This window comes from Pongo pygmaeus, chromosome 2 (genome assembly GCF_028885625.2).
Source record: "Pongo pygmaeus isolate AG05252 chromosome 2, NHGRI_mPonPyg2-v2.0_pri, whole genome shotgun sequence".
Classification (NCBI taxonomy): domain Eukaryota; kingdom Metazoa; phylum Chordata; class Mammalia; order Primates; family Hominidae; genus Pongo; species Pongo pygmaeus.
Genome location: NC_085930.1, coordinates 8,803,089 through 8,830,897, shown reverse-complemented (window position 1 = coordinate 8,830,897; position 27,809 = coordinate 8,803,089).

Here is a 27,809-nt window from a genome sequence, read left to right as displayed (position 1 = left end):
AAAAAAATGAAACAGAGGGACAAAGAAGCATAATAACAAGAATTTCTTTAATAGAATTGAAATGGGTTTTCCCAGGATGAAAATACTAAGGAAGGTAATGAACGGGAAAGTCTCTAGGCCAAAATTGGCCAGGAGGTTATTGCCATGAATCTGTGTTGTCCATTTGACCCAGGGAAAATGCAAAGATAGGAGAATAGAGTATACTCTTGAATCTAATCTTAATGTGATTGGACTAAAATGGCAATCAAATTGTTGCTTTTGAGTAGCAGACATTCCTTATTGCTTCTGCAGCTAGGCTTGAAAACTGGATGGCTTCGACATCCCAGCTGGTTTTCTACTCCTGCTAACCCTGATTATAAAACTTTCTTCTTGGTTAAATTTATATTATCTTCACGCATCTATGTATTTCTCCTTCCACAAAAATAAATGCTGATCTACAAGAAAATAAATTCTTCATTGCAGAAGGTAAATAATAAATCTCGGAGTGTCTCCAGAGAGCTTTACTATCCATGATTTTCATAGCAGAGTAACACTTTTTAGGACAGCTCTTCATTACCTGGTAATTTAAGAGACCTATTTTATTGTAAGTTTCAAAACTTGCTTCTTTGTTTTATAAATAGAACTATATTCTTCAAAACTGTATACAGTCTGATTATCTAGAACAGTAACATTAATACATATTTTTATATGTGGTTTTACATAAATTATATTGTATAACAAATCATTTTATTAGTTTATTTTTACTTATAAATGTGTACATATTTTTACTTATAAATGTGTATATTTGTGTGTGTGTATATATGTAATATTGGTCTAGGTACTAAATAATATAAATTGACATAAATATAGCCAAAAAAGCCTACCGTTTTAAATGAACATCTGTGTGATAAATATATACTATAGACAATAATTTTCTCTAATGACAACTTCCAGGATCGTCCTGGTAAAAAATGAGAATGATTTTTATATTTTTGTAGGTACAAAAATCTTCCTGAGATACATATATTTAGGTTTGAAAAAAGTGATTACCAAATTCATGAAGTCTTATTTTCTTTATAGTTAATATAATTTCAAATACGTGGAGCAATTATTCAAGCAGCATAAACTATTTTAAGTTGGTACAATAGAGATTAGCCAGTTAAATTCAATGAGCCAAAAGTCAATCCTTTGTCTAATGTTACTAAGCAGGGAGAGTGTAGACAAAAAAATATGACCAAACTTATGCCATGATTGTTGGAAGAGGTTTTGATTAGTTCTTTATTAATGAAGAGACTTTCAACTAGTAATATACTAATAATTTCAACACTACTTGAGGCTACCGCTAAACAGCTGGCTACTTCTATTGCTTCTCAGTGTCCAAACTCTACTTGTAAGCCAGACTACCCTCAGAACACACAACTAACTCTCTGATAAGGCAAAAGCAAACATATACAGATAGCCCCAACTCTAACTCTAAGCACTTTAAAAAATTTATCTTGTCCCTTAAGATTCTGTAAGGCTGACATTAAAAACAATAACAATAAGTACAATCATCAGTCTTAATACCAACACGTTTAAATGACTGCTTTGTACAGAATTTCCCCAGCTTGTGGCTTTGAGTTGATTTTCATCTACCTAGTTATATGAGTATAGAAAATGTAGTAAAATTATATAAATCAATGTAATAACAAAACAGATAACAAAGGATAGAGCAAAAACTTGTGTATGTTATTATAAACTACATCTAATAAAAAACACAGTACACTTTGCTACAATTATTCCACTTGAAAATCATCATTGTAACGGCTGTTCTGTCATAAGAAATTGTTTTAACAATTTTTAAAAATTTTAAAAATTTTAAAAATAATTTATTACCAAAAAAATACTACTAATGAAGACACTTACCCCACTCCTCTAGTTTCTAAGGCATCTTAGCAAATAGGCATCGCAGCAGAAAAACACGCTTCTGGCTACAAAATTGTAATGTGGTTTCAAGGACACTGCAGTCTCTTTTAAAATAATATGACAAATAGACTACTTGGAAAGCAACAAATCTGTTTTGCAAACTAATAGAAGACCTTTCATGATTTTATTTTAAATTAAAATATTTCTACACTACTTTATTTGTTGAACATTGAAGCACCAAAGAAGGAAAAAACGAGTTGATAGGAATCCGTGTATTCTTCGTGGATTTTATCCTTACGTTTTCACTAAAGAAAAAAACATAGAATGTTTCCTCATGGGGCCACTGAATCAAAGATTTTGATTGAAGTTATTTTTAAAAGATAATTTAAAGGGGATAAAATGTTATATCTATAAATACATCGTTTTACGTTCAGAAATTAATGATTTCTGGGCTCTAAATGTGGAGGTTCAAAAGATAGGTAAGTGAGTGTGTGTGTATGTTGAGGAGGGGTGAGAATAACAGACAAATACTATTTACGTATGCACAATATTTCTTTCTTCTTTTCTTTTTTTTTTTTTTTTTGAGATAGAGTCTCGCTCTGTCACCCAGGCTGGAAATCAGTGGCAGGATCTCAGCTCACTGCAACCTCTGCCTCCCAAGTTCAAGCGATTCTCCTGCTTCATCTTGCCAAGTAGCTGGGACTACAGGCACCCGCCACCACGCCCAGCTAATTTTTGTATTTTTAATAGAGACGGGGTTTCACCATGTTGACCAGGATGGTTTCGATCTCTTGACCTCGTGATCCGCCTACCTCGGCCTCCCAAAGTGCTGGGAATACAGGTGTGAGCCACTGTGCTCAACCTACGCACACTATTTCTTATAGATAATAGTCTATAATTTCCCCAAGCTGGTTCTGAATTACTGAGCAAACCTCATATATCTTAAAGTTGAAGGAGATTTCAATTTCCTTCCTATCTTTTGTAAGGCTGATTAAATATAGTACTCATGATATATAAGCTGCTAAAACAGAAGAGCATATCTGATATGAAATCATTAGAATAGGAAACATAGCACAGATATATTTTCTTCCGCTTTTATCCAAACCCCTGTCCTAGATTTCTAGAGAAAGATGGCACTATAGTTTGAATGTCTTCTCGAAACTTCATGTTAAAACTTAATCCGGGCCGGGCGCGGTGGCTCACGCCTGTAATCCCAGCACTTTGGGAGGCCGAGGCGGGCAGATCACGAGGTCAGGAGATCGAGACCATCCTGGCTAAAACGGTGAAACCCTGTCTCTACAAAAAAAAAAAAATACAATATTAGCCTGACGTGGTGTCGGGCGCCTGTAGTCCCAGCTACTCGGGAGGCTGAGGCAGGAGAATGGCATGAACCCGGGAGGCGGAGCTTGCAGTGAGCCGAGATCGCGCCACTGCACTCCAGCCTGGGCAACAGAGCGAGACTGCGTCTCAAAAAAAAAAAAACTTAATCCGCTTTGTGGCAGTATGGAGAGATGTGGTCTTTAAGAGGTCATTGTAGCATGAGGGCTCTGCTTTCATGAATGGATTTAAGTTATTCATGGGTGAATGGGTTCTCTTGGGAGTGAGAATGGTGGCTTTGTAAACTGAGGAAGAAGGACCTGAGTGCACATGCTCAGCTCCCTTTCCATTTGATGTCTTGTGCTGCTTCAAGTTTCTGTAGGGTCCTCACCAGCAAGAAAGCTCTCACCAGATGTGGTCCCTCTCCCTTGGACTTCTCAGCCTCCCAAACTGTAAGAAATAAATTCCTTTTTTATACATCACCCAGTTGTAGTTATCTGCTATATGCAACAGAAAATGGACTAAGATGGATTTCTTTTATTGAAAAGTCTCCATAGGCCTTGTTCCTTTTGTCACAGAAATAATAAAAGTGATGGCTTTGACCTAACCTCAGGCTGATCGTGGATGACTGACTTGCTGGAAGATGCTGTTTCTCATTTTTCCACTGGGGAAAAAATGTCTAGATCTGGACCGAGAGTCTTGAAAGCAATTTACGTTTACACCAAAATCCCACAGGCACCCATTAGGTATATTTGCTCTATTAAATACAAATCTTGAGGTCCCAAACTTTGACAGATTTTTAGATTTATTATTTTTCAGTTGCATTGGTTACATACATAACTAAACTCAGCTTTATTTTCTTATTCTTGTTCAATTTTAACAGGCTTTCATGCTTAAACTACATTAGAAGTTTCTTCCCGTTGAAATTCAATATTATGTTTATGCAACCTGTGTGTGACCAGATAGGAATAAATTTGTTTATGGTGGGGAATTAGAAGCAATCCAGGAGACATCTGCTTCTTTCTAGGTTGATGAAAGGGACAAAAGAACATTTTTCCCACCTAACCATGAGAAACAGCTAGATAACCTATAATATAATTATTTAAGGTCCTCAGGGAGCTTATAATTCAAAAAATATAATAAGTCAAAATTTTAGAAATGTGATAAATCCCTTCTAGAGAAGAAAAGACACAAAGTTTCTTTCACCCTTGGCGGAGTAGCAGTAGGAGAAAGGATAGACATAGATAAGACAAAGACAACTAAACATATAACACAGTTTTAAAAGACCAAGTATGAGTTGTTAAGATAATTTAACATCCCTAAGTCTCAGACTCAAGGGGAATCTGCACGTACTTGTCAATTCTTTTCTATGGGCTTTCACCTGGAGATCACGAGAGAGATTGCAGGCAGGAGAGCAGAGAGCCTCCTCTGCTGAAGCCTTGGCATGTGAGACATGTGAAAGACTGAGGGCTGGACAGGAAGAGCAAAGGAAACTCCAGGGATGACTCAGACTTTACACAGAGTACTTGGTATGACTCTACAACCAGGGGAGAGGCAGAGAGTTTTAAGAAAAGCATCTTCTTTGAGGCACCGTAACTGCTCCAGGCACTTAACCCCTATGCCCATCAATAATTTAAAGCTGACAGTCATTCGAATCTAACCAAATGAAACACAGGTCAAGATCCAGCTTTACAGATTTGATTGATTCCATGTCCCATAATTATAGGCTGACATAGAAGAAGCATGAGTTTTCCAGGCATAAATATCATCTACTTCACTCACTACTAGCCTTTTATAAGATGGTGTTCTGCAGCCAATCAAAATATACAAGTCACTGAAAGATGCAAGAAAATGTGACCTAATCTCAAGAGAGGAAAAAATATATCCAAACTCAGAGATGACACAAGTACTAAAATTATCAGACAAGCTTTTAAAATTCATCAAGTAGTAAAATAATATAATAAAACATATAAACAGATTGCAATTTTATCAGGCAGATAAAAATTATATAAAAGACCAATAAACAACGCTAGACGTAAAAACAATATATCAAATAATAAGAGTTTTTTCAAGATGCTTATTAGCAGACTGAAGACAGCAGAATAAGCAATCAATATAGCTGAAAATAAGTCAATAGAAATTAAACTGAAACAAAAGAGAAAATAAAAAATAATTTAAAACTGAAACAGAGCATTTGAAATCTGCGAGCCGATAACAAAACAAGTATATAGTTGGAGTTGCAGAAAAAGAAGTGAGAAAGAGGGGTACAGGAGAAACATTTGATGAGATAATATCCAGGAGTGAAACAAAATTAATGAAAGACATAATCCAGAAGTCAAATGAATTAAATAATTCACAAGCAGGATAAATATGAAACAGACATAACCATGGTAAATTGTAGTCAATCTTCTGAAAGCTAATGATAAAAGGAAAATCTTGAAAGCAGCCAAAGGAAAGAGATGTCTTATGTACAGGGGAACAATGATAAAAATAATGGCTGAATTGACATAAGAAATAATGGAGGACAAATATAAATAAAGAGCATTTTTATGTGCTGAAAGAAAAGAAAAAATTGCTAATTCTGAATTCTATATCCAAGAAAGTATTCCTTAAAAATGAATGTGAAGCAGACATTTTCAGAATGACAAAATCTAGAAGAGTTTGTCTACAGCAATCCTATAATATAAGAAATTTTAAAAGTTAGTTCTAGGCTGAAACAAATTGATAACAGATAGAAACCAAGTTGGACAAGAAAATTTACTACTACACAAAGATGAATTACTCAAGAAAAAAATAATCTTAGACGTGTGTTCCCCTAACAACAAAGTTCCCAACATGTATACCAAAAATGGACATACCTAAAAGTACCAAAAGAAATACAAGACCTAGCTTGAGACTTTTTACATCTTTTTCTGCAGTAATTGATAAAACAAGTAGAAAAAGAAAAGTGTAGAAATTGGAGCAACACTAATTGATATTTATAGAATATTACATTCCCAAACAGCAAGAAGCATATTCTTCTTAATTATAAATGGAAAATTCACCACGAATGAACAATAAATCAAGTCTCAATAAGTTTAAAAGAGTCAAATCATAAAGATTATACTCTTTGACCATAATGCTATCAAACTGTAAATAAGTGGCAAAAAGATATCTGAAAAATCTTCAAGTATTAGAAGTTAAGCAATTAATTTTCCAATGAATCATAGATTTATAGAAGAAATCCCAGTAAGTGTTTTAAAAATATTTCTAATTGAATGATTATGAAAACACAGTATTTCTAAATTAACAGGGTGCCAGAGAATGTTTCAAAGAAAATACATATTGTATTAGAAAAAGTGAAAGACGCAAAATAAATAATATGCTGCCACTTTAAGAAGATATACAAAGAAAAGCAAGTTAAAATTAAAAGAAAAATAGAATAATAAAAATAATAGCAGAAATGAATGAAATAGAAAATAAACAATAGCTAAAATTGACAGTCAAAGTTTAGTTAATTTTGTTCCTCACAACTTGACTTACAGAAAACTTAAGTCTTTGATATGGTTAACAAAACTGTTAAATCCATAGGAAAACTGAGGATTAAAATAAAGAGAGAAAAAGATGCAAGTCACCAATATCATGATGAAAGAGGGGACATCTTTACAGATGCTGCTGACATTTAAAGGATCATAACATTATGCCAATTAAATTGACAACTGAGGTGAAATGTACATATTTTTTGAAGATCACAGCTTCCAAAATTCAAAACAAGAAACGGAAAATTTTAGTAGATCTCTATTTGATATTTTTGTAATCAAAAAGAAATCCACAAAGAAATTCCTGACACAAATAGTTTCAGTGGTGAATTCTGTAAATTATGTTTAAGAAAGACATAATACCAATATCAAACAAAGCTCTTCAGAAACTAGGGGAGGAAGGAGCACTTCCTAACTTGTTTTTGTGAAGTAAGTGTAAGCCTGATAGAAAATCAGACAAATATGTTATAATAAAATAAAACTGCAGACCAATATTCCTCATGAACATAACAAAATATTAGCAAATCCAATCCAGCAATTCATAAAAAAGGATAATACAACATGACTGGTTGGTTTTATCTCTGAATTGTAAAATGGCTTAACATAAAAAATCAATATAATCTGCTACCATCTTAAGAAAAATCATATGATGATGTAAATAGACACAGAAAACATCATTTGACAAAATGCAGCACTAATTCATGACAAAAGCTATAAGCAAACTAAAAAAAAAGAAGGAGAACTACCTTATCTACAAGTGGACAGCTACAAAAATCTATGAGGCTCATCATAGCTAATGGTGAAGTATTAAACACTCCTCCCACCTGAACATTGAGAACAAAAAAGGAATGTCTCCTTTCAACGTTACTCCTGAACATTGTACTATCCCAGTGGAAGCGGGGTCACATCTGTCCAAAAACATCTGAAGGGAGTGATGTTAGCCAGAGAACTACTAGAGTGGGATACAGTATCCCACTGTAGTATACTATAGAAACTGTATCCCACTGTGGTAGCTCTCTGGCTACAGATTACTTGTAGCTGTAATATCCTATAGAGTATAGAGTGGTTTTGTACAGATAATTTCTAAGCAATTTTAACCTGGGTTTATGTCACATAGGTGAATCATAGTTTCCAGAGAACAAAAACAACATACATTCTCTGGTTTTCTGAAACCCATATTCATGTTAAATGAACCACAAGTTTAATCCTCCCTGTTATTACAAGGCTGAATCAACAGGCCATCGCAAAGTACATTGAGATCATATATTAACCATAACAGCACATAAAAGAAGGAGGTTAAAACCAGATAATCTCAATTAATGTAATTTATAATTTCTTAAGTACTTGGTGCAAGATGATAACTTTATAAAGTACTTCAAGTATACCAGTTTTGAAAGCTATAACAGGATATTTTATGGTTTCTATAGTGTTCTACTAATCATAATTGTGCAAAATTCTGTAGAAAGTTATATAGAGATCTAAGAGCCAAATGTGACTTTTATTTATTTTTCAATAGCAGAAAAAAATCCCACTAATACTCTAGTAGGTATCTAAATGGAAAGAAGGCATTTTAATAATACTGTTCTCAGTCAAAAGGAAGAATAAATACCATACATGAGAAACAACCAATAAATGCCAATTGTAGTGCCTTTAAATAAAATTTGAAGTATAAATTGAGTGACAAAATTTTATGCTAATACGTTGGAAAAGAGTGAATGGTTTAATTTTATGAATGTGCTTTTCCAGTCTGATTAGAGTCATTCATTCACTTTCCCCTGAGCAATTACTAATGGAGAAACAACCAGATGCCTAATACTGTATTCAGTAATGAAAATTAGAAATGGAAAAGTATGTAAGCCATGGCCTGCCTCCAATTTGGTGTAAGAAATAGAAGAAAAAACTGATAGGTTATTATAATACCACTTTATAGTCACTATTCCAGATATATGAACAGATGTTGCAAATTATACAACATAAAGTTAAGTTTGACTTGAAGAGTTGAGGCTGTGTTACCTTTCTCACTCGTTTGCTTCCAAGTGAGGTTTGCACAGAAAACTAGGAAGAGTTTGCTATGTGAGAATGGGGAGAAAGAGCATTCCAGGTAGAGAGTAAAGCATCCACGGTGTAAATGATGCCTAGCCCATTTGGGAAACCTAAAATATTGGGAGCCCTGGTTATACCTTTCAGAAAGCAGCAGGTCTTGGGGAAACGGGAAGGGAGAGATGGAGCTTGAAACAGAAGCTGCAGCAAAGTTGCAAATGACGTGGAAGCCTAGGTTAAAGTAAGATTTAATTCCAAAGACAAGCAGCAGAGAAGCAGCATTTTAAAACCAGGAAGTTACATAGCAGATTATGTTCTTAGGGAGAACATTTTGTGGCAATTCATCAGATGGGTTTAACTAGGGAGAGTCTTGTGGGAGGATGGCCAGTCAGGGGGCTGAAGCAGTATTTCAAGTGAGAAATGAGGACTTGGACTTCTTCAGCAATAATGGTGGCATCAAAAATGAAATTCTATATTATTGCTATGTACATGTGCGCTGTTGATATTTAAAATATATTTTGTTCGGTGCATCAGCAACCCCTTTTCTGTCATTTTTTTCTTTATTAATTCTGTCTTTTCTTTCACCTATGCAGCCAAATACTCATCCTTTGCTCTAAGTGTTAAAACGATCTGTGCTTTATTCTCCATGTGAATATCTGAATGATTTAAAACAATAGAATTTTAGTTAGAGATACTGGAATCTCTTCAGCATGTGCTAAAGCACTTTAAGATATAAAAATCCCTAATAATGCCAATCTTCTTCCCATCCTCTTTCTATTTGATTTTGTTGAAAGAAGAAAATGATATAAGAGGATTACGATTTTTCTTGATCAGAATTATAATTTTATGTTCTTCCAAAAACAGTAGGATACATGTGTAGATTTGAGTGGGAAGCTGATGCACGCTACTGATCATTTTATCAATAGGGAAAAATAAATGAGATCAGAGATCCAAATATTAGATTTTTAATTTACAGTTTTACAACAAGTTTTTCCAAATAATACATACATCTTAAATTGCCGAGGTCATTTTTTTTAATTTTTGCAAAACACAATGCCTGGCAAAATAGAGTGTATAAACTTATGGTCATGTTTGATAAAAACAGCTGATTAATGATGGAATTTAAACAACACAATACTGTGCTCAAAATTTAAATGGCTCCCTCATCTGTTCCTCTCAAATTCAAGCAAATTTTCGTGTCAGCACAGGACCTTGATCTGTTATTTTCCAAGGAACCACATTTAAGTCAGGTAAACCTATTTATGTTCCTAGATAATGTGTAATTCCTAGGGGTGTGTGCAGTGCTGTAGGTATAAGCGTGAAGGATAAGGGAGAAAGAGCTACATTCTCCCACTAGGGTTTGATGACAGGCTACTGTAACCTCCTACCAGAGAGAATTGGTCTGTTCGTGCAGCCTGGTGACAACCCTTAGCCTAAGCATACACATCAGCTCTGTGAGGAGCAGTGAAGAGCTTTCTCATCTACGTATTTTACCAGTAAACACCATAGATGCTTAATAACTACTTACTCAATCAAATTAGTCTACATGCCCACAGTGCCTAATGTATGGAGCATTTTCGCGTCCTCCCAATGTCAAAGACAGTTTAAAAGGGCTACCTTGAAGGAAAAATAAAATCTACATTTTTTAAAAATGTAGTTGTGTTAGTCCGCTCTCGCATTGCTATAAAGAAATACTGGAAACTGGGTAATTTATAAAGAAAAGAGGTTTAAGTGGCTCATGGTTCTGCAGGCTGTACAGGAAGCGAGATACTGGCATCTGCTTGGCTTCATGATGGAAGGCAAAGGGGAGCGGGCACATCACATGGCCAGAGCAGGAGCAACAGAGCAAGTAGAGAGGTGCTACACAATTTTAGATCACCAGATCTTATGAGAACGAACTTACTATCACAAGGACAGTACCAAGTAGGATGGTGTTAAACCATTCATGAGAAACACACCTCCATGATCCAAACACTTCCCACCAGGACAACATTGGGGATTACATTTCAATATGAGATTTGGGCAGGGACACACAGCCAAACTATGTCAGAAGTCTTGGAGGTGAGTGTGGAAGAAAGGGGCACTTGATGAACCTTTATTTTGAATGAGTCCTGTTGCAAACTAAGCTTAAACTGTAAGCAAGTTTCCTAGCCTCACTTCATTGAATTTGTTTCTGCATCTGTCACAAAGCAGCAGATTCTTCCATCTCTTCAATGACATGACACTGATTCACTGAGATTGTGATAATGGTGAAAAGACAGGGAAACAGAGAACATTCGTTGTGTTCGTGCACACCCCCCCCCCCCACACACACACACAACTACATTTATTCTACTCTCTCCCCTCTACTCTATTCCATATAAGACATGATGCTTTAGGAGGGATGTGGATTGTTTGAGGTTATCTCTCACCTTGCAAGTGACAAAAAGCCAGCTCCTTGCAGGGGGATAAGCTTCCATTTTCTTTGCCAGCTCTACATGATTTTTGCTCTTATGTCTGTCCATTTCATGTAATAATAAAGGTGAAATTGCTCAGGACATTGAAGATATAATTTGACCAAGTATAAACAGCACCAAAAATTGCTGAATATGAGGATGATTACTCTGTCAGCAGAGCTATGAGTGCAGGTTTGTGGATAACAAGTAATCACAGTATTCCACAGGCTGAATTGCCTCCTCTGTTCATAAGGAGCAGCCAGTGACATTTAACTCATTCTCGTCTTTGTTATCTTGAGGTTTATATACTGTGTGACGTGAAGTTTCTTATCACTACCAGTATAATTTAACTTTGTATTGCATCACTATTGTAAACACTGCTTATGTTACAGTGATTACTTAAATCGAAAAGTTTTGGAGATACATGATGGGGAAAGCATGAAAAGAAATATGTGGATAGTAGTCTTAAATGCATTTCTGCATCTAATTTTTTTTCATTGAAAAAGATAAAATAATGAATACATAGCTGCTCAGTGTTTTTTTTTTAAATAATACTTTAAGGTCTGGGATACTTGTGCAGAACATACAGGTTTGTTACATAGATATGCGTGTGCCAAGGTGGTTTGCTACACCCATCAACCCATCATCTAGGTTTTGATCCCCACATGCATTAGGTATTTGTCCCAATGCTTTCCCTGCCCTAGCCCCCCACCTCCCCCACAGGCCCCGGTGTGTGATGTTCCCCTCCCTGTGTCCATGTGTTCTCATTGTTCAACTCCCACTTATGAGTGAGGACATGCGGTGTTTGGTTTTCTGTTCCTGTGTTAGTTTGCTGAGAATGATGGTTTCCAGCTTCACTCATGTCCCTGCAAAGGACATGAACTCGGTGGTTTTAAAATTAAATCTAGCATGTAAAACTACATAACAGGTCTATGTCCCACCCTCAAGTCGTGATTTAGAGTAGAATCCCTTGGGACTGACAGAACATCTAAGATCTAGAAAACTTTCTTGTAGTTTTTGAAAACTACCCAATTGCAAAGTTACAAATATTTATTATTACTAGAGAAACTAGAAGTTTAGAGGTACCCCGTGTCCTGGGGAAATCTTTGCAAAGAGGTGGTGTGTGCTTTCCTGTGCTTTCCAAAATGTAATGTGTTTTTGAAGTACTGGGACCTGGGGGATCTTATTAAAATGCAGATTTAGGTTCAGTAGCTCTGGCATAGAGCCTGAGACTTTGGAGTTGTTAACAAGCTCCCAGGAGAGGCCACTGCTGCTGGTTAGTGGAACACACTTTGAGTGGCAAGGATATGGACACCTCCCTTGCCAAGGAACACTAATTTAGCTAATTTCTTACTACCTAAGCTGTGTTAAAGATGAAGTTGTGGGAGCTTGCTTTGGCAGGTGCTATCTCAACTGTTTATCTCTAGTAGCTCAGTGCTTGGTGTATGTCGGTGTTAATATATATTTACTGAACTACTAATGTCGACTGTGAAGGTTGATACAAACAAGCTCTCACAACTGTGATAGTAAGAACTGTGTTAAATAGTAAGGATAGTGAGAACTGTGAAAAAAGTGAATCATTTACAATCTCTGGTGAAATACTATTTAAGGGTAAATAGTCACAGAATCAAAGAAAAAATTCAATTTTTCTTTGATTAATACAGGTGTTAATTCATATATATTTATGGGAAGCAAATTGAGCATTTGGAAAATGAGTGGAGATTTTTAATCACAAACTTATTTTAAGTCATGTTTAAAAATATGAAGGGTAAGTATGTCAAGCTGTGCTATTCACATATTCACAAAAATATGTGAATAATTTTATGAGTCTTTGTGTATAATTCTTTCTAAGTATCTTTTTAGTAAATATACAAACTGCAAATATCACACTGATGTTATTAAATGTCAACGTATGGGCAAAGAGATTTCATAATACTTTTTTTATAACAAACAATTGTTTATTAAATAAATTATACTCTATCAAAACAGAATTCTTACTATACTCTTATAGTATATAAAAATCTATCTTTTTTTAATCCAATGAGAAAGTCAATTTTTTTAGAAGATACACATAGCCTTTCATGTGACTACAAAATAAGAATATGGAAGACATATAGATAAATCTGCCACCTAATGTTATGTAGTTTGAACTTATGTAGTTTGGTAAACAAGGAAGCTAAACAGCTAATAATAATGTGAAGAGAAGCATATACTGGTATAATAGCTGTGTATATACTTACTTTAGTATTATTGACATTTAGCACATTTGAGGAAAGGTTAAAAATTGTATACACACTATAAAAGGTATTCGTTTATTATTGCCTCCAAAGAAGCTACAGTGAGCTTGATTTTTAATTTGTTTTGAAACCTAAAAACACATTAAACACATATAGGTGGTTTGTTTATTGTATATTTAGAAAAGGAATTGATATATTGACTGTATGATTCTGTGATTGTTTCTTTCATGATCATAAAATACTTTATTTTCAAATTTAGACTATGTAGATAATGGCTCCCTCTACTGGTCAAACTATGTTGGTGACATGTATGTAAAGTACTTGAATAACCTAAATTTCACCACACTGAAAAAGGAAACATTTGGCACTCACAGGAATAACTGTTAACTACATTTCTAATACACTGTCATTGTCTGAAAACAAAAAGAATTTGGTATGTAGTGAAAGTTTTATTCTTTGCTTTATGTGAAAGCAATTCTCTTCCTTGTGTATTTATTAGCAATAAAAAACCTAAAGATATCTCTTAACTAGAAGACTGAAGTTATATCTTAACTAAAAGACTAAAGATATCTCTAAAAGTAATGAAGATATAGGGATAACCAAAAGCAATTATTTGATTACAAAAATCACTTTATCTTACAGCAATTATGACTCATTTCTAAGCTAAATTATATAACGGAATATCAGCTTTTTTTTCCTCCTTTAATTACAGATGTTGTCTAGATTGCTTCTAGCTGAACAATGTTTATTTTGGCCCCATATGGTTTATCTTTCCAGAAAAATTATGCATTTTCTGAAAGGAAGGGACATGTCTTATATTCCTAATTATATACTCAAAATTTTAATTAATTCAATTAATTTTTCTGATTTTATAAAACTTAATACTCCTAACTCTTGCCTTTTCTGTCATTTCCAAGTTGTTCATAAATTAATTTAAGCCAGAGAGCACAGAAGCTGTTTTTTGTTCCAATGCTAATATGTAACCTCATTTTAGACCATGTATAGAGTGTACTAAGGTAATTAAAAAAAAATTGCATAGTATATTATCTGTTTCTTATTTATTTAGAATATTTTCATTAACATTTTTTCTTCTTTTTAAAATCTGGTTCGCTACCATATGAGGACTTTCTATGACTTTAAAAATTAACAACTTGGCAAATCCCAAGCTTTTGTTCTACTTGCTGGTAACAGTTACCAAATTCTTCTATGTTGGAGTGGGAGTGGAGCACAAGCATGTGAAGTTATTGTCTCAGCAAAATTCATGTGGTTATTACTTGGTAGATTGCCTCTTGAATGTGAAATCATAGTTCATTCAACTAGAGCCATCGCAGTGATGCTTTCTAAGGTTTATAGGACCAAATTTTTGCTACAGCTGGCATCCTTCAACATCCCTTCACAAAAGATATTTCTGTACTCAAACTCAGATTGTGAATTCTGCCTATCGTTGTGGAACTAATAATTCTCTTTTTGAATTACATTAATTTTTTATTCTTTTTTCTCTGGTTATTCCTCAATCCATCAACAGTTGAGCTCCCAGAAGATTAATACATGCAATTTACAATCGAATTACAACATTTCCAATACAATCCTCTTGGAACTGTTAGATTCAGAGTGCTCCCTTTTGATGCTATTCTCTTAAAAATATTATTACTGACATTTTCATAATCTCTTTCAAATAAAACATCGGTAATAGTTCAGCCGAGCATATTACATTAACTACAAAGTATACATCATTGGTATGAACACATTTTGGGAAGTCAGGTGTGTAATAAAAACTACAAAAAAATACAAATTCCTCCATTCATAATAAAGATTTGCTTTTTTGAATATCACCTTAACAAGATGATATGAAAAGAAAACTGTTTCTATGTATAGATTATAAATCCATATAAAATTATAATGGCCTTTGAGCTTTTCTAAATGTAAAAATATTACCATAAATGTTTCTCAAAGCAAAAAGTATTATGCAAATAAAATGGGTCTCTAGAATTAGAACTTTGGGAGGAAGTAGTTAGTGGTATGAAAAAAGTTTAACTGATGCTTAACATTTAACAAGAGAAGTGAATAATTCTACTTTTTACTCAGTTTTTCCTGATGGAAGAGCAGGTTCAATAGCCAAAAGTGGCCTTTAATTTTTAATTAAATGTAAGCCTGAAAGACCTGTGGTTTGAAGATACCTTTGGGCATGATTTAATAGCCCATTAATACTTGTCTAAATCTTGTTTTTCAGCATAGCACACATTAACGGAGCTCCAAAAAATTCTTAAGAATATATCTATATATAATACAAGTGATTCCATCTTACAATTTTGAAGTATTCTGGAGGTCACCTAATGCAATCTTTAGTCACTGAGTTAATCCTATGCCATTTCTAATAAATAGTCACTTATTTTGTTCTTGAACATTTTTAGTATTGGATAATTTACAGCTTTTTAAGGTATTAGTGAAGAGATATAAATTCAATGTTTATATGTTATATGAAAAAGTGTCTCCTTTTAAATTCTATCCATTGATTCTCTTTTTGCTTTTTGGGAAGAGTTGGTAGGTTTACTCCATATTTCTTCAACCATTTCTCATATGGCATAATCACAAAATATTGCATTTTTCTGGTTTCCTATTTCTGAATGTTTCTTAGTTGTTAATGTTTTCCTAAATATCTACAGTCAAGAGTTGGGCAAATTTTAAGTGCAGTAAATAAAAATAGATAACAGAGAAATAAGCAGATTCTTCATCATCACAAATAGATGTCTCTTTTTTTTTTTTTTTTTTTTTGAGATCGAGTCTTGCTCTGGCCCCCAGGCTGGAGTGCAGTGGCGAGATCTCAGTTCACTGCAAGCTCTGCCTCCCGGGTTCATACTATTCTCCTGCCTCAGCCTCCCAAGTAGCTGGGACTACAGGTGCCTGCCACCACTCCCGGCTAATTTTTTGTATTTTTAGTAGAGGCGGGGTTTCACAGTGTTAGCCAGGATGGTCTCGATATCCTGACCTTGTGATCCACACATCTCTGCCTCCCAAAGTCCTGGGATTACAGGAGTGAGCCACCACACCCGACCACAAATAGATCTCTTAAATCTGTATATTTGATATGATATCCATATACTCAAATATTTTATAACATTTTATTATAAATGAAAAACATTAAGTAATACTAGTATTTAGAACAGCTTATGTCTAAGCTGCTCATGGTCATATTTGTAACATTTCACAAAAATTATATATTGGGACAAGGCAGAAATTGATAACTAATCACAAAAGGTATTGTGTGAGATTATTAAAGAGATTCATAGATTTTTAAATTAAAAATGAGAAGACTCCAGACACTCGGTCTCCCTCCCAAAAGCAAGTCACTTTTACCAGTCTATGTACTTCCTAATTTTCTATTGCTTTTTAGAAATGTTTTCTCTCATGACGATAAGTTTTAAACAATGCTTCATGTAAATAAAGTAATTGACAGGCAAAATGATAATGAAGAAGGAATAAATGGAATTATCTTGGAGATTTGAATTGCTTTCACTTGGACATTTAATAATTTCTTTTACAAAAGAAATAGGATATTTACACTTTGGCCATTTCAGTTTCAAAGACGGGAAGGATAAATCTGTTTTCTGCTGAGAAAATTTTCAAAGAAGTTATAGAGTTTTCAAAATAGTTATAGCCAACAATCCTAGAGATTTCTTTCTCAAGTAGTATGAAATGGTTTGCAAACGAATCATTTGATAGAGATTATGGTTTTTTTCCATAGGAAATGGGTTTTTAGATCTAAATTGACAGTGCTGCGCTGTCTTTACTTATTCCTCTGATTGTTTATAGATATTATGAATCCCTTGGATGCAGAAATTTTAGGGAAAGTGATAACAGCTTTATGAGGAGTGGATGGACTCACAATTAGATCATCTAAAATATTATCTATGCTATAAAATGCACTTTGCTGAATTGATTTTATCGTTAAATAATTACTGCTGAACACAACTTCTTGAGATGCCAAAATTTACTAATTTTTTGTTATATCTCAAAAGAACGCTAAAGTTCATTGCCATAGTATGAACTTACTGTGTACTCACATGGTGGACGGGCGGGGGGGGGGGGAGAGAGAGAGCGAGAGAGAGAGAGAGAGACTCCCTTCTTATAAGGGCACTAATCCCATCATAAGGGCTTTGTCCTCATGAGGTAATCATTTCCCAAAGTACACATCTTCAAATTCCATTACATTGGAGATTTATGTTTCAATATGATTTGGGGGTACACAAGCATTCCATCCCTAGCATTCTTCAAAATGTATCATAAATGTAAATGTAAAATACAAAACTTTAAAACTCTTAGAAGATAACATAGTGGGAAACCTAGATGACTCTGGGGATGGGGATGACTTTTTAGTTACAACACCAAAGGCACAACCTATGAAAGAAAAAATTGATGAGATAGACTTCATTAATATTAAAAACTTCCATGTTAAAAAAGACACTGTCAAGAAAATAAGACAAGCTGCAAACTGGAAAAAATATTTGCAAAACCACAGCCAATAAAGGACTGCTATTCAAGATATACAAAGAACTCTTAAAATTCATCAAGAGCAAAATAAAAATTCGAATAGAAAATGGGCTGGAACCAGGTGCAGGAGCACACACCTGTAGTCGCAGCTACTTGAGAGAATGAGATTTGCAAGTTGCTTGAGACAGGAGTTTGAGGCCAACCTAGACAATACAGCAAGACCCTGTCTATAAACAAACAAACAAACAAACAAAACAAAACAAATAAAAAAAAGGGCCAAAGATTTTAAGACACCTTACCAAAGAAAATATACATACAGATGGCCGACAAGCATGTGAAAAGATGCTTCATATCACATGTCATTAGGGAAATGAAAATTAAAACTACAATATTATACCACTACATACTTATTAGAATGGCCAAAATCCAGAACACTGACAAAACCAAATGCTGACCAGGATGGTGGAGCAACAGGAACTCCCATCGCTGGTGGGAATATAAAGTGGTACAGCCACTTTGAAAGAAAATTTCTCAGTTTCGTACAAAACTAAGCATAACACTTTCCATATCACCCAACAATGATACTTCCTGATGTTCTCCTAAACAGGCTGCAAACTTAAACTCTCACTAACATCTGCACATAGATTTTTATAGCAGCTTTCTTCATAATTCCCAAAACCTGGAAGCAACCAAGATATCCTTCAGTAGGTGAATGGATAAACAAACTGTGATACATCTAGATGATGGAATACTATTCAACACCAAAAGAAATAAACTATCAAGCCATGAAAAGACACAGAGGAAACTTAAACGTATATTGCTAAGTCCAAGAAGTCAGTGTGAAAAGTCTATGTAGTGTATGATTACAACTATATGACATTCAAAGAAGCCAGCGTGAAAAATCTACATGGTTTATGAGTTCAACTATGTGACATTCTGGAAAAGGTAAAATTCTGGAAAAGTAAAAATATTTGTGGTTGGCCAAGTATAGAGGGGATGGAGGAAGAGAAGAATAGGCAGAGTACAGAGGATTTTTTTTTTTTTTTTTGAGTCGGAGTCTCGCTCTGTAGCCCAGGCTGGAGTGCAGTGGCGCGATCTCGGCTCACTGCAAGCTCCGCCTCCCAGGTTCACGCCATTCTCCTGCCTCAGCCTCCCGAGTAGCTGGGACTACAGGCACCTGCCACCATGCCCGGCTAATTTTTTTGTATTTTTAGTAGAAACGAGGTTTCACCGTCTTAGCCCGGATGGTCTTGATCTCCTGACCTTGTGATCCACTCGTCTCAGCCTCCTAAAGTGCTGGGATTACAGGCGTCAGCCACCGCGCCCAGCCGCACAGAGGATTTTTAGGGCAGTGAAACTATTCTGTAGGATACTATAACGGTGGATATATGTCATTATACATTTTCCAAAACCCATAGAATATACAAAACCAAAATGAGACAACTAATGTAAGCTGGATTTTGAATCATGATGGGTCAACATAGATTCATAATTGTAATAAATGTACCACTGGGGGCTTGATGTTTACAGTGTGGAAGCTGTGCATATGTGGGGAGAGGGAGTATATGAAATTTTTCTGTATTTTCTGCTTAATCTTTCTGTGAATTTAACAGCACTGTAAAAAACAAAATCGATTTAAAGGAATAAAACAATAAATTATATAAACATGTAATTAAGTTTTATTAAAAAGTAATAAGTACTCAAAATAAAAATAAATGTTCTATTTCTATATTTCCCGGAAGACAGTAAAACCTTTAGTTAATTAGCATTTTGGAAATTATGATAAATAAATTGTGAGAAAGATACTACTGATGCAAAGCTATATAATTGTTACTGACAGAAACATTTCCTGTTGTCTTATTATTTTAAAGATTTTTCCAATATACTTCAGCCACTTGAAAGAAGCAAAATAGTGTGCAGATATTCAGTTGTGAACTTTCATTCAAGAAGGACCATGAGAATTTAACAGAAAGCAAGATAATATGTCAGATACTAGGGAAGAGAGAGTGGGCATGCAGTCTGCATTGAGGGGCCAGGCTGAGGTCTGTGAGTGAAACCCCAATGTGGGAGAGAGGGGGAGAGTGTCCTTCAATGATCCACCTTTCCCGTGGGAAACTCTCTAACCAAGCTACTGGTGAGCACCCTGTCCCTCCCAAGCCCTGGACCTAACGTGAGGAGAGGCTGGGAGACTATAAGAAGGAATGTCACTGGGAAGTGCTTCAAGCATTGCTCCAGACTTGGGACCCAGTTGGAGGATGCCACTCTCAATTCTAGCTCATAACAAGCTGAGAGGGTCCCTGCAAGCTAGCAGCTACAACAGCCAACGGGATTACAGAGTTTCAATATGGAATTTAGAGTGCTGGGTCCGCTGGGGAAGAGAGCCCACAGCTAGAACTGACAGGCAAGCGTGGTGTGTTTTCTAGCCATAAGCGCTGGAATTGGACTCTCCTGATGTAGACCAGAGCAGGAGATTGGCTGGAGAGGCATGGTTTTGCCCAAGCAGCAAGTTTTACAGTCAGAAACAGCTTTGCAAACTAAAAGACAAACTGCATGTGACTTCACTGAGTGTCCTAATTTGCTCTTCCAGTCACAATGAGGGAGTGAGCCTTCTTGGGTCTGCAGAGTGAGAAGAATGCGGATCCCACACCCACAGGCTCATCTGGGCTAGAGACGTGGGCCATGGGCTACCTCTCTCTTCTCATGCAGGGAATTGGTGTGGCAGTGGCAGCTCCACGCCTCACTTAAGCTTATCTCCAGCCAACTCACAGTGACCCTGAAAGATATTAAATGGCAATAGGACAGAATTTCATCAAAGCACAAAGACAAACAGACAGATAAAAAAAGGAACAAAGAATCCACAGAATGACAAGAGAGTAGTTAACATTATGACAGGAGAAAAATAGCCTCACTTCAATATTAACCTTGAACATATATGGATTAAATGCTTCACTTAAAAAGTCTATTGGCAGAATGAGCCAAAGAACATGAAGCAACTATACACTGTTTAGAAGAAACTCACCCTACTGGTAAAAATATTTATAGACTGAAAGTAAAGGGGTGTAAAAAGATATTCCATACTTCATGTCTGTAGCAACACTGGGAACCAAAAATGAGCAGGGTAACTCTGCTTATATCAGAAAAAACAAACTTTTTTATTTGTAATGTTTGTGGATACAGAGTAGGTGTATATATTTATGGGTTACATGAGATATTTTGATACAGGCATGCAAAGTGCAATAATCACATCAAAGAAAATGGGGTATCCATACACTCAAGCATTTTCTTTTCTCTTACAAGCAATCAAATTATATTCTTTGAGTTACTTAAAAATGTAAAATTAAATTATTTTGACTATAATCATTTTGTTGTGGTATCAAATGCTACATATTATTTATTCTTTCAAACTATTGTTTTTGTACCCATTAACCATCCCACTTCCCATGACTTCTCACTACCCTTCCCAGCATCTGGTAACCATCCTTCTGTTCTCTATCTCCATGTGTTCATGTGTTTTGATTTTTACATGTCACAAATAAGAAGATGCAGTGTTTGTCTTTGTGTGCCTGACTTATTTCACTTAGCATAATGACCTACAGTTGCATCAATGTTGTTGCAAATAAGAGGATCTCATTCCTGTTTAGGGTTGACTAGTACTCCATTGTGTATAAGTACCATATTTTCTTTATCCATTCATCTGTCAGTTAACAATTAGGCTGCTTCCAAATCTTGGTTATTGTGAACAGTGCTGCAATAAACATGGCAGTACAGTTATCTCTTTGATATACTGACTTTCCTTCTTTCGGTATCTAGCTAGCGCTGAGATTACTGGATCATATGGTAGCTCTATTTCTAATTTTTTGTGGAAACTCCAAACTGTTCTTCATAGCAGTTGCACTAATTTACATTCCTACCAACAATGTATGAGGGTTCCATTTTTCCACATCCTCTCTGGCATTTGTTATCTCCTGTCTTTTAGAGAAAAGCCATTTTAACTAGGGTTAGATGATATGTCATTGTAGTTTTGATTTGCATGTCTCTGATGATCGATGTTAAGCACCTTTTCACATGCCTCTTTGTCATTCATGTGTACTTTTTAGAAATGTCTATTCAAATCCTTTGCCGATTTTTAAATCAGATTATTAGATTTTTTCCTATTGAGTTATTTGAGCTCATTATATATTTTAATCATGAATCCCTTGTCAGATGGAAAGTTTGAAAATATTCTCTACTATTCTGTACATTGTTTCTTCACTTTGCTGATTGTTTTCTTTGTCACAGAGGTGCTTTTTAACTTGATGTGATCCCATTTGTCCATTTTTGCTTTGGTTGTCTGTGGTTGTGGGGTATTACTCAAGAAATTTTTGCCCAGACCAATGTGCTAGAGAGTTTCTCCAATGTTTTCTTGAAGTAGTTTTGTAGTTAGAAACACTTAGACTTGAGTCTTTAATCCATTTTTATTTCTTTTTTAAAAGATATGGTGAAAGATAGGCATCTAGTTTCATTCTTCTGCTCATTGTTGGCATGTAGATATGCTACTGATTCTTGTATGTTCATTTTGTACCCTGAAATTTTCCTAAATTTGTTTATCAGTTCTCGTAGTGCTTTGATGGAGTCTTTAGGTTTTCCCAAATATGGGATCATATCATCTCTAAAGAAGAATAATTTAAATCCTTCCTTTCCTATTTGGAACCCCTTTATTGCTCTAGCTAGGACTTCTAGTAGTACATTCATTAATGGTAATGAAAGTGAGCATCCTTGTTGTGTTCCAGATCTTAGAGAAAAGGCTTTCAGTTTTTCATCACTTAGTATGGTACTAGCTGTGGTGTGTCATATATGGCCTTATTATGTTGAGGTATGCTTCTTCTATACCCAGTTTTGTGAGGGATTTTATCATAGAGGGATGTTAAATTTTGTCAAATGTGTTTCCACCATAAATTAAAATGATCATATAGTTTTTGTCCTACATTCTATTGCTATATCACATTGATTAATTTGCATAGACTGAACCATCCTTGAATCCCAGGGATAAATCCCATTTGCCATAATGAATTATCTTTTTAATGTGTTGTTGAATTCAGTTTGCTATTATTTTGTTGAGGACTTTTGCATGAATATTCATCAGACATATTGGCCTGTAGTTTTCTTTTTTTGATGTGTCTTTGTCTGGTTTACATATCATGGTAATATTAGCCTTGTAGAATGAGTTTGGAATTATTGCCTTCTCTTCTATTTTTTGGAATAGTTTGAATAGGATTGGTATTAGATCTTCTTTAGATGTTTGGTAGAATTCAGCAGTAAAGTCATCATGTCCCAGGCTTTTCTTTACTGAAACACTTTTTAGTATGGCTTTGATCTCCTACCTATTATTGGTCTGTTCAGTTCTGGATTTTTTCATAGTTCAATATTGGTAGGTTGTATGTGCCTAGGAATTCATCCATTTCCTCTAGATTTTCCAACTTAATGGCACATAGTTCATAGTTGCCACTGATAATCACTTGAATTTCTGTAGTATGAATTGTAAATGTCTCCGTTTTCATCTCTGCCTTTATTTATTTGGGCTTTTTCCCTTTTTTTATTAGTCTGGTTTGTCAATTTTGTTTATCTTTTCAAAAAAACCAACTTTTTGTTCTATTGATTATTTGTATTGTTTTATTACTTTCAAATTTATTTATTTCTGCTGTTACCTTATGATTTCTTTTCCTCTACTAAACTTGGATTCAGTCTTCTCTTGATTTTCTATTTCGTTAAGCTGCATCCAGAGTAGAAAACCCAGAAACAAATCTTCATACCTACAGTGAACTTATTTTTGACAAAGGTACAAAAGCCATACACTGAGGAAAATACAGTCTCTTCAATAAATGGTGCTGGGAAAACTAGATATCCATATGCCGAAGAATGAAACTAGATCCCTATCACCATATAAAAAATAAAATTAAAATGGATTAAAGACTTAAATCTAGGACCTCAACCTATGAAGCTACTGCAAGAATATATTCGGGATAATCTCCAATACATTTGCCTGGGCAAAGATTTCTTGAGAATTCCCCAACAAAACCAGGCAACCAAAGCAAAAATAGACAAATGGTATCACATCAAGTTAAAAAGCTTCTTCACTGCACAGGATACTATCAACAAAGTGAAGAGACAACCCACAGAGTGGGAGAATAATTTGCAAACTTCCCATCTGACAAAGGAATAACCAGTACATATAAGCAGTTGTAATAATACATACATATGTATTATTAGTGAGGTTTGTATTGTACCTTCAGATGATTACTTCTTGCTCATTAACATTTTTTTCTTTCAATTTAAAAAATTCCCTTTAGCATTTCTTGCAGGACAGGTCTCATGTTGATGAAATCCCTCCACTATTATTTGTCTGGGAAGGTCTTTATTTATCCTTCATATCTGAAGGATATTTTTGCTGGATTAGTATTCTGGGGTAAAAGTTTTTTTTTTGTTTGTCTGTTTTCCTTCAGCACTTTAAATATGCCATGCCACTCTCTCTGGCCTATAAGGTTTCCACTGAAAAGTCTACTGTCAGACACATGGAACCCCCATTGTATGTTATTTGTTTCTTTTCTATTGGTGCTTTCAGGATCCTTTCTTTATCCATGACCTTTGGGAGTTTGATTATTAAATACCTTGAGGTAGTCTTCTTTGGATTAAATCTTCTTGTTGTTCTATAATCTTCTTGCATTTGAATGTTGATATCTTTCTCTAGGTTTGGGAAATTATCTGATTTTATTTCTTTGAATAAACTTTCTATCTCTATCTTATTCTCTGCCACCTCTTTAAGACTAATCACTCTTAGATTTGCCCTTTTGCAGCGATTTTCTAGATTTTGTAGGTGTGCTTCATTGTTTTTGTTTTTTTTCTTTTATTTCCTCTGTGTATTTTCAAGTAGCCTGTCTTCAAGCTCACTGATTCTTTCTTCTACTTGATTAATTCTGATATCAAGAGACGATGGTGCATTCTTCAGTATGCCAATTGCATTCTTCAACTCTAAAATTTCTGCTCTATTCTCTTTAATTATTTCAATCTCTTTGTTAAATTTACATAATAAACTTCTGAATTCTTTCTCTGTTATTTTGCATTCCTTTGAGTTTCCTCAAAGTCATTAGTTCGAATTCCTGTCTGAAAGGTCATATGTCTCTGTTTCTTCTGAATTGGTTTCTGGTGCCCCATTTAGTTTGTTTAGTAAGGTCATGTTTTCCTGGATGATCTTGATGCTTGTAGATGTTTGTCAGTGTCTGAGCATTGAAGAGCTAGATATTTATTGTAGTCTTCACAGTCTGTGCTTGTTTGTGCTTGTCCTTCTTGAGAGGCTTTTCAGATATTCGAAGAGACTTGGGCCCCAAGCCCAGTATCACTGTGGCTTTTGCAGACTCATACAGGTAACACCTTGCTACCTCGCTGGTCTTGGAAAAGATCTGGGAAACTTCCCTAGATTACAAGGCATAGAATCTTATTTTTTACCTTACTTTCTCCCAAACAAACAGAGTCTCTCTCTCTACGCTAGCCCTCTGGAACTGCGGGTATGGAGATGCAAGCACACCTGTGGCCACCACACTTTGTAATGTGCTGGGTCAGATCTGCAGCCAACACAGCACTGGGTCTTGCCCAATGCCCACTATAACCACTACCTGGCTACCATCTACGTTCTACTCTACCATCTACCAGCTACTCAAGGCCCTAGGGCTCTACAATCAGCAGGTGGTGAGACCAGCCAGGTTTGTGTCTCTCCCTTCAGGGTGACGAGTTCCATCTGGCCCCAGGAAGCTCCAGACATGCTGTTTGAAAGCCAAGGACTGGGGGCATAAACATTGGAAATTTTCCTGATCTTCTCTTCTACTGTGGCTAAGCTGGCACCAAACCATAGTGTAAAGTCCTTCCCACTTTTCACTCCTCTTTTCACAGGAAGAGAAGCCTCTCCCTTTGGGCGTCACCACCACTGGTCTTCAGGGGTGTTCTGCCAGCTCACTATTGATGTTCACTTAAAGCCCAAGGGCTCTTTCATCAGCTTCTGGTGAATGTTGCCAGGCCTGGGACTCTTCCTTCAGGGAAGGAGTCTCACTGTAGCCACCACAGCTGGGAATGTGTGTAGTTACACTTGTAGTCAGCGTGTCTCAGAACATAAGCCCCACAGCATACTACCTGGGTATCGCTGCTGGTTAGTCAGGGCCCAAGGGCTCATTAGTCAGCAGATGATGAACCCTGCAACGACTGGGTTTTTCCTTCAAGGCAGTGGGTTCCCTCTTGGGCAAGGGTGTGTCTAGAAATGTCATCTTGGAGCCAGGGCTTGAAATGAGGACCTCACAACCCTTCCCAGTGCCCTATCCTACTGTGGCTCAGTTGGTATCCAAGATGCAAACCCAAATACTCTTTACTCTTCACTCTCTACTCCTTAGGCAGAGGAAAAAAGAAACTTTCATTGCTGCTAGCTACCCTGCCTGGGGATGGGGCAAGGATGGTGCAAGCATTCCTTTAGCCATTCTGGCTGGTGTCTCCCTAGGTCACATGCCACCCTAGACCTCTGGCTCTCAACCCCGCCAAGCACTAAGGGATGCCTAGGAATTACAGTGCTTGTGTCCTAGACTGCCTTTCAAGTTTACCTAGAACTCCAGAGCACTTCAGCCTGTGGTGGCAAGGCTTGCCAAAGAATTAGAGTTCCGACAAATGGGATGAGAGATTCTCCTCTGGATAGGCCTAGTCCAAATGTTCCCTCTGTGTGTGAGCACTGGCTGAGCCCAGGATGACTTACCCTCTGCTACGACAGGGCAGCATTGAGTTCAATGTAATGTTCCCAAGTCACTGTGCTCTCCCTCCCCAAAGGGCACAGACACTTCATGCTTCACAGCCATCACTGGGGGATGGGGAAGGGGTGGTTTTGGCTATTCAAAACTTTCCCTGCTGCCCTCCTCAATGCCTCTTGCAATGATACGAAGTTTAAACCAGATACTGTGATTGTCTACCTGATTTTTGGTTCTTGTGATGGTGCTGTCCTGTGTTCAGATAGTTGTTAAAATTTGGGGTCCCTGCAGGGGGATCGAACAGTGTAGGCTTCTATTTTGCCATCTTGCTCCACTCTAAGATGAAACCATTGCGAGTGTGTGGCACCTCCCCTCTCTCTCTCTCTTGCTCCTGTTGTGGCTATGTAACGTGCCTGCTCCCCCTTTATCTTCCATCATGATTGCAAGTTTCCTGAGGCCTCCCCAGAAGCCAAGCAGATACCAGCATCATGTTCCTGGGCAGTCTGCAGAACCTTGAGCCAATTAAATTTCTTATCTATATAAATTACCCAGTCTTAAGTATTTCTTTATAGCAATGCAAGACTGGCTAATACACAGTTCTAAGATGAAAGTTTATAGTGTTTAATGCCTACAGTGAAAAAGGTAGAAAAAACACATTTTAAAAATCGAATGCCACTCGAGTAACTAGAAAGAAAAGGACAAACCAAACACAAACTAGCAGAGTAAAAGAAATAACAATCATTATAACAGAACAAAATAAATTTGGGACCAACAAAACAATACAAAGAATTAACAAAAGAAAATGTTGGATTTTTTTTAAAACATAACTTCTCTTCCTTACTTTCTTGGGAAAGAAGCAAAATATGACATTTCTTCTCAATGAGTGATTCATAAAACATAATTAATTCCCCTGAAATAGAAATGTGATAGATAATAAATATATTTGTATAATGTTGAATAAATGATTTTTAAATTAAATGAAAAAAAAAAAAAAAAAAAAAAAACTCTGGCAAGACTGGCCAAGAAGACACAATATTCAAATGAACATAATAAGAAATAAAAAAGGAGACATTACAACTGATACCACAGAAATACAAAAGATCATCAGAGGCTACTATGAACAACTATACACTCAAA